Source organism: Microtus ochrogaster, linkage group LG9 (genome assembly GCF_000317375.1).
Source record: "Microtus ochrogaster isolate Prairie Vole_2 linkage group LG9, MicOch1.0, whole genome shotgun sequence".
NCBI lineage: Eukaryota > Metazoa > Chordata > Mammalia > Rodentia > Cricetidae > Microtus > Microtus ochrogaster.
Window position 1 is genome coordinate 33617102 of NC_022034.1, and position 8653 is coordinate 33625754.

Sequence of the window (8653 nt, forward strand, 5' to 3'; positions counted from 1 at the left end):
AATAAATAAATAAATTAAAAATAAAAATAAAAATAAAAGAATCTAGTAAAGGGTAAGAGAACCATCTGTTACATTGGACAACACTGGAAAGGAAAGTGAGACCGCAAGAATTCCGGTCTACTCTACCGCATTAAGCCTCTGAGAAACTTATAAGCTTGTATTTTGCCTAGACAGGTATTATGGGCCATTGACCCCATCTAAGAAAGGAGGATTTTAAGGTCAAAGTCTCCTGTGGCCTGAAAACTCAGTTCAAGGTTAGCCTGAGCCACTTAGTGAAAAGTTGTCTCAAAATCTAACATAGGAAAAGGCCTGGGACGAAGCTTGTGACTGGATTTGCCTAGCACCCTGAGAGATCCTGAGGTCAAACCCCCATGCAACCAGAGTTAATAAACTAAACGGCAAACAAATAAATATGTTAAGACAGATCTTGCTTTAATTCTTGCTAGTTTTTAGCTATTAAGAAAAAAGGAACTTGCCGGGCGGTGGTGGCGCACGCCTTTAATCCCAGCACTTGGGAAGCAGAGGCAGGCGGATCTCTGTGAGTTCGAGACCAGCCTGGTCTACAGAGCTAGTTCCAGGACAGACTACAAAGCTATAGTGAAACCCTGTCTCGAAAAAAACAAAAAATAAAAATAAATAAAAAAAAGGAACTTATTTTTTCTCTGAAACCTAAAGGTCTGTCGTTAGCCCAGCGTTTGAGTATTCTGTTAAGACATGTGGTCACTGGCTTGAATTCTGTCTCAGTTCTGACTTTACCCGCCTGTTTTCCTTCCACTTTTCAAATTCTCCACTATCTGTGACTTTGTATCCTTCTGCCTCTGCTGGCTTTAACAAATACAATCTGTTCTGTGAAAGCTGCTGAACTTTCATTTCTTTGAGAGCAGGAGAAACACCTAGGAGATGTAGCTTTTCACAGTGTTCTACCTTGACAAATTCAGAGGCATTTAACTCGCAGGAAGGGGCTAGCCTGATCCAAACTGCGGGCTCTGCCTGTTTAAGCATCTCACGTGGCCTTGTTCCATCTGAGAACAGGTCTCTGGAGCAGTTGCTAACAGAGATCTGAATTAAAGAAAGGGGCACAAGCACTCATGTGCTAAAGGCGCTGCATCCCTTAGCAAACTCAGATTCCCTGAAACATTTAGTGTTTTATTATGAAACTGACGGTTTACGATTTGTTGTTCTACATACGTGCTCATTTGACATCATAGAATGTCTTATCCACCCCCTTTTCTCATATCCCTAATAACAGTGTCCTTTTAAGCATGATGTTTAAAGATGACCCCCCAGAACCACTGTGTAATTTATTTTGAAGAACAACTAAGCCAAACTCCTTTCCATCTTATGAAAATGGTATTCTAATATCTATAAATTTTTACCATATTTTATTATACTCATTAGTGTCTACGTTTAGATCACATACTGCCTGCAGCATATGATAGATGTGTTTCTGGACCCTACTTTGGATACATGAAAATTAAATCATTAAGAGTTTTCTTGATTATTTTCTTGTTTTTACAACCCATGCATAATCAAGGATGACCGTGAAGCCCTTACACTGTCACCATCACCTTCTCTGTGTCTGCATTACAGACATATACACCACATCCATGTAAGTATTTTTCAAATTTCAACTTAATTGTTTCATATTGGTATCAGTGCCTTCAAAACTGCTGAAACATTATATTCCCTAGAGTTAGTTTCCTTCTGAGTTCAGAGACAACCATGGAAGTTGCAAAGAAAAGTTGCTTCATATATTTCAATAGCCGTGGGAACTGGCACATGGTACACCAGACACATAGTAAAAAGTGAGGAGTAGTTGGTAACTCAGTGGTTCTGACAAGATGCACTTTGAGAATTTGTTTCTACAAAGTGCTAATTTTAATATTTGTAAACATAATAAATATAGAAGCAGAAGTTGCTCAAATTGCCAAAAAGACATTGGATGAAAAACAAAAACACAGGGATGGTTTCTGATTCTTTTATTAACTTCTGCACGACCTTCACCTGGGTACTTAACTTCCTGACTTGTCCCATCTGGAAGGCATTATTTACCTCCCTTGCTGGGACCTTGTGAAGCTTAATTAATGGTTGTGAACTGCTCTGACTTCCAAAGCTAGAGAGTATTGGAGAAATGCAAATTATTATTGTTGTTATTTATTATTTATTGTTGGCTGGCCCAACTGAGTTCTAATCTCTGCAGGCTTACCCCTTGAGCTAAGGAGGCCAATTAATAATAAATGCGTTTCTGGTTCTTCCAGAGAAACCCAAACAATCTTAACAGAAACTTTAAAACTCATTCTAGAAAACCATTTATTTTACAGGCTTAGTAAGATGTCACCGGAAATAAGGTTTATAGTTTTGCCAAGAAACCAATAATGTTTTTGATATGAACCGGTTCCCTTTCACTTTGAATCATCTACCATTTTATTGCTTGTAATTCCTTTTCATAATTGAGGCAGAGCCAAAACAAGAAGTCATGACCCATTGGTCAATGATTAATATTGCCACTTGATAATATTATTAACTATTAAATGTGTTTTATACCTTGAATATATACGATAATGATACATTTTGAATTTTAATTGTAAAGTGGTGAATGGATTGACTCATAAGTGTCCTACCAGAGTTAACCAAAAACATCTAAGCAACTCATGTGCAAAAAGTGTCAGGCAAAAGACACAGTTTTAGTTATAAATCTTAAAAAGGGTCAAGACTTTGGGGTTTTTGTGTGTGTGTATGTGTCTGTGCATGAGCATGTGTATTTCATATGAAGACAAGAGATCAGTGACAGTGGTCTTTTTTGCTTTCCATTTTGTTTTTTGTTTTTAGATCAGGATCTCTCAATCTGGAGTTCACAGATTGTCTAGAACTATATGGGTCACTCACTTGTGGTCCAGTGAGACTCCACGATCCTTCTTTCTCTGCCTCCACAGTGTTGGAAATTCAAATGTGTATCATCTCTGCTGCTTCGGTTTGTGGATGTTGGAGATATGAACTTGGGTCCACAAGCTTGTGCAACATATACTTTCTCAACTGAGCCATCTCCTCATCCATTATGAATGTTGTTTATGTCCATACTTAAACAACTCAAAGGGCATGCATAGGAGGAGACTTGTGTCTCCTACATCAACTTAACAAATAGTTGTCAAATTTCTATAGGAGGTTTTGTGGAAAGAACAGGATTAATACACATAATGATGAAGGAGAGTTGAAAGGAATATATGGAGTTGATGTTCCACATGGAACTATCCATTACAGTTCTTAATCAGTTCACAAGTTCCGAAATACTCAGCTTCAATCTCCTCTCTGAGGAACTATGCTTATATCATGGTATGTGAGGAGGCTTTAGGGCCCTCAGGTCATCCAGGATAGAAAGAGAATAATTGGCGCTTGTATAAAGTTACTACCTAGACTGCTATTTATTGCTCCAAAACTCAGTGTGAACTTTCTGCTGCTGAAAGTGCTTTCCTTTGTGATAAAAGTTTCTCAAGGAACAATCAAAATATCAAAGATCCCTTGGGTTTAATAACTCATCAGTTATCCACTCCATCAATATCTTAAGATTATAGCTTATAGTTCTAGAATATCCAGGTTTGAATGCAGAGTGGAGCAGAAAGCAAAAACTCCTCTGTGTCACCTGTCCTTGTCGCTTTAGTGTTCTTGGGCCATAGTTATGGCCAAGTGACCCAGGAAAAAAAAAAAAACATCACCTTCTCTGTGTAGCCTGTTACTTTTCTCTCTTTTTTTGTCTTCTCAGTGGCCCTTTTCAACTATATTCTCAGGAGTTTTAAGCTTCAACTTTGTCTTCATCTTTTGTTACTTAATGAATTTCAATGGATGTTGTTTCTCAGAAAGTTTCTGTTTCCTTCAGACTGACACACTGTTGAGTGAATCTTCAGGGAGGTAAGATTATCAAACCATACATGACTTGACTCTATGACATTATCATGATATCAGGCTAGAATACTACCAGGACATCATGTCAGCATCAGACTAAAGTATCCCCATGACCTACAGCACCAAAGGAACATACAGATCAGGATCAGGCTAGAGTACTACAGGAACATCATGTCAATTTCAGGTAGAGTACCACAGTGATATTCTGATCAGCACTGGGACATCATGTTAGTATTACATTAGAGTACCATGACCACACAAACAGCATCAGGTTAGAGTACCACAATGGTATATATCAACATTGTAGTGATGTGACTTCATGATCAAGACCATCTTAGAATAACACCAGATTCATTCATTCAATGCTTTGATAAGCATTGATTCAAAGCAAAAATCAAGTAAGCAAGCAAACAAAACCCACCATTATCCTGACTTCCCTCCTTCTTTCTCCTATTCCCTTTTTAAAAAATCATATTTGACAGAAAAGATGGAGGGCTGGAGAAAATTTTAGAGCAATGCCTACTTTTGGGGATATTCTCTGTACCAAAAAATATATGCTAGCCGTTTTTATACAGGTCTTCTTTCTCTTACTAACTGGGTGGACAGCATAAACAATCTGAAAGTCAATCAATATAAACATTAAAGATTACAAGGACAGAGAAGATTTTCTGCTTCTGACACGTGTGGTGTGCTATCTCTAACTTCCTCCACACTCTCTTCCGTGCCCAAAAGCTCCAGTACAGAGATGGGGCTATCAGTAGCCTAAGGCTATCAGTCACTCAGAGTGAACTATGTTCTTCCTTTTTAGCCTCTCACCACCCTAAACCCTGACTATGCTGTCTGTATCTCTCACGCCTATCCTATCTATATGTGCATATGTTGACATGGATAGAGGAGTTTGCATGCGTGACAGTGACTCAGAGGAGTTCATTTCTACTGGTGTTCTCTGCTGCCTCCCTACACTCACACCCAGCCATGAGCAGACCATTCACAGATATAAAGCTTCTTAAAACAGAAAGTAGAAATTAAATTTCTGTAAGATACATGGGAGAGGACATTAACAAAGGTGACAAGGTGTTTTCTTAGAAGGATGGGAGTACATCTGAAACTCTGAGTCAAATTTCCACTTTTCTCAAATGCTATGTAAAAAATTTAAGTTCCTATGAGCATGGATGACAGACAGACAGATAGGGATCCTCCAATATCGTACCATAAGCAAACTTACTAAAATATTATTAAATCAAATTATCACAAATTAATGATGTTTTCCCTCAAGCTGTATAACTCTAAGGATGCACTTGGTCTAATGACTCAGAAGAGGTGGAAAGCCGTCAGGGCTGTGAGACTCTCCCAAGCCCCTGCCAGGATATATGGGGCTTCTAAGTGATGTTTGCAAGGCTGCTTAAACTGTTGGACAATCAGTGCATGCAATAGCATTGTTTCCCTATTCCTGGAGATCTGTACTCTTGGTAGAATCCTTTAGGGACCTAAACACTACTACCTCAGCGAGGTAGTGTTCTATTTACAGGAGGTAATTCTTATCTGGGGACTTCTGCTCTGGGCATTTTGGAAACAAGATCTCTTCCTTCCAGCAAACATCATTAGGCCTTTTACCCAGAGGTCTTGTGGGCAAGAATTTGAGCAGGTTATCGGCCTTCTTAACCTGGATTGTTGTTGCAGTAATGAATCCACTGCTTTCTGACTGAAGAAACTGTTTGTTTCCATCAGTAATTTTTAATATTTCATGTTGGCTTCTCGTGTACATTATGGAATGATAAAAATTAAGCCTGTAAAGTAAGCAAGTGAATGTTATTACCTCTGAGTTAAAACAAGGAATCCAAGCTCCCCAAAGATTGGAGCTTAGCATATGAGATTCTAGTGCTCATCATCTGTCTCAGGGTCACAGCTAAAGGACTACTCTCACCACTAAAGGAAGCCAGCAGTACTGCCCAAATGGTGGATGCTACTTCATCCCTCACGTGTTCTTACTCCCTTCCCTGTAATGAAAACATGACTTTACTGTCTGTTTTTTCATTTAGAAAACTTGACCCAAGTAAATGGCTCACGAGAAGATGCTGAAACTTCTGGACAAACTTTTAATGAAGAACACAAAGAAATCATTAATGTTTTTAAAACCATAGTTGGGAGTCATTGCTATTAGAGCAGGCTCAGGTCACCCTGATCAAGTGAACATTCTGTTCCTTTTCAAGGACGCAGATGTTATCAGTCATGAAGGCTTCAGCTTGAATTTAATCTCCTAAGTTGACTCTCCTAAGATAGCTGTATTTCCATTGCCATATCTTACTGCGTAAGGAAAAGACTGCCCTGATTGTTAAGAGGTTCTCAAGGGACTAAAAGAAATGGCGCAGCGGTTGGGAAAGCCTCTCTAGCCTTGGCATTTAAAGGTCTTTGGCACCTGCCCTATGTGGGCAGGATTGCCTCACTCTGGGCAGCTCAGTGGTACACTCACATTTTAGGATTGTATTGGCACTCTTAGCAGCATGGGAAATGTACAGAGGTGTTGGCAAAGTAAGTGGAGGGACGAAAACTGTTATTAAGAAAATTAAGAAAAAAAAACTTTGATTTCCTTCAAATAGTTTAAGCAAAGGTGAAGCCAAAAAGAAAAATTCATATTTACTTGAATATATTATTTTCCTCAAATCTGTCCTGGGCTGAGGATGTATTGATCATTAGCAACATTATCAAGTGTCTCTGCTTTTGAGACACAATGAAATTATTTGTTTGATTTTCAAATAATCCCACTATCTGCCTCACTTCTAGGTATGTTTTGCCTGGGTGTGATTCACAGAGAACTCATGCTGTTAAACATAGAATATTTTCACCTATAGGAAAACACTGGTGACTATGAGCACTGATTAAACGAAAAACAATCCACAAATGAGGTTTGCCAAAGGGTACACACTAACCTTGAGCTGCTCTCTAAAGAATGAAGCGACAACTGTAGTATAATGATTTAAATTAAAGTTTTAGAAATGGAAGAAGCATTTTAATCCTGAGAAAACTGCCATCTCAATACCCTGATGATGATGGTAAATATTTAAGTAGGATCATTTTAAGATCTAATGAAGTGTTTACAAAATTTAATTGAACCATAATTTTAGGAAAAAGGAGGTCCTTTAAAATATACATTACATCGATTTTGTAATAGTTCTAAAGTTAAGGTTTACCTTAAATAATAATCAACTTTTGAGAAATGATTGCAAGGGGCTAGAGAGACAGATCACCAATGAAAAGAACAAATTGCTCTTGCAGAAAACTGAGTTCAGTTCCCAGCACCAAAGTCAAGCTACATCTAATTCCAACTGATACCCTCTGATGTTCTTCAGAGACACTACACTCATGTGTACCATACATCAACACAGACCCATAAACTATACATATTAAAAATCAAAACAAAATGTTGATAGCTCATGGTTAAGAATATCTATTGCTCTTGCAGAAGACCTCAATTTGATCCCCAGTACCCAATTAGTGGCTCAAAGCAATCTGCTATCCAGGGGATCTGAGCCATTCTCCTGCTCCATGGACACCAGGCATACATATGATGGGGTACTTACATACATGAAGGCAAAAACTCATACACATAAAATAAATGAATATAATTTTTAAGGTAAAATCTTAAAAATATTTGTAGAAGAGTCATAGATAACAGCAATAACAACAACAACAAAACCAGCATGGAGTTGCTTGAGTAGGTCTGCGCTTGTTCTGCAAAGTCCAGACCAGCGCCAAAGTGTGGGAAATGTCCTGGTTCACGAGTGTCCTTTACAGGAGTATAATTGGTCTGAGCTACTAGTCAGTCTTCCCACATTTCAGAAATTTCTCTACGTTAAATGTACATTGAGAATTTATAGTTGTGTTCAGTCCCATAAACTGAACAAAAATATTAATAAGCAATATTTATAATAGGTGTTAAAACTCACTCATAATTTATTTATTTAGCAAATTTAACTTATTATTTAGTATGAGCTTTATAAAAAGATTTCTACATTAAGTGAAAGTAGAGTTTTCTTTAATGCGTATGTCATTCTTTAACAATAAGAGTCTTCATGGTTTCAAGATGAATTGCTTAAAACAGGATGTATTGGTTCCTTTTTATGTACTGAACATAGTCTATGAAATTTTCAGTTGTTACAACAGAATTTAATTTTATTAATAAATTTCCTTCTCATTGACTTGAAATTAAGTAAAATCATAGGGCCCATCTACTTCTCAAAGTCCTGTGGAAGGATAATTGGAGACGTCTGCTCTAGTGTTAGGGGTTGTATAGCCAGTAATTCTGTGCTTTGAATTTTCTGTCCCTCAGACTGGGCTATTGGCAGCTTAACTGCTTTGAGAGAGAGCTTAATACAGTTTTAAAAGCTTGCTTTCAGAAACATGTAGTCAATTACACAAGAAACTACTACAGATTATCTAGACTCTCATGAAAAATAGCCTTCTGTTTCAGCAACAATAAATATGCAATTATATTTAAATGCTTTTCCAGCCCTCATCATGAGATGTTTTAATTTTCGAAATTTGTCCTGGTCATTGAGAAAAGGGAAACCTTAAAAGCATTTAGCAATGCTCTAGGATAACAAAGCCCTATGAAGAAACAGACTTATTTGAGTCTTGATTTAAAGATGAACACATGATGTTTAATAATCGTTTTGTTACAATCAAAGTTATACCTTTAAAACTATTTTAAACTTCCCATATTTAAGAAAACTAGAATGCTGTTTTTATAAGTTTTTGT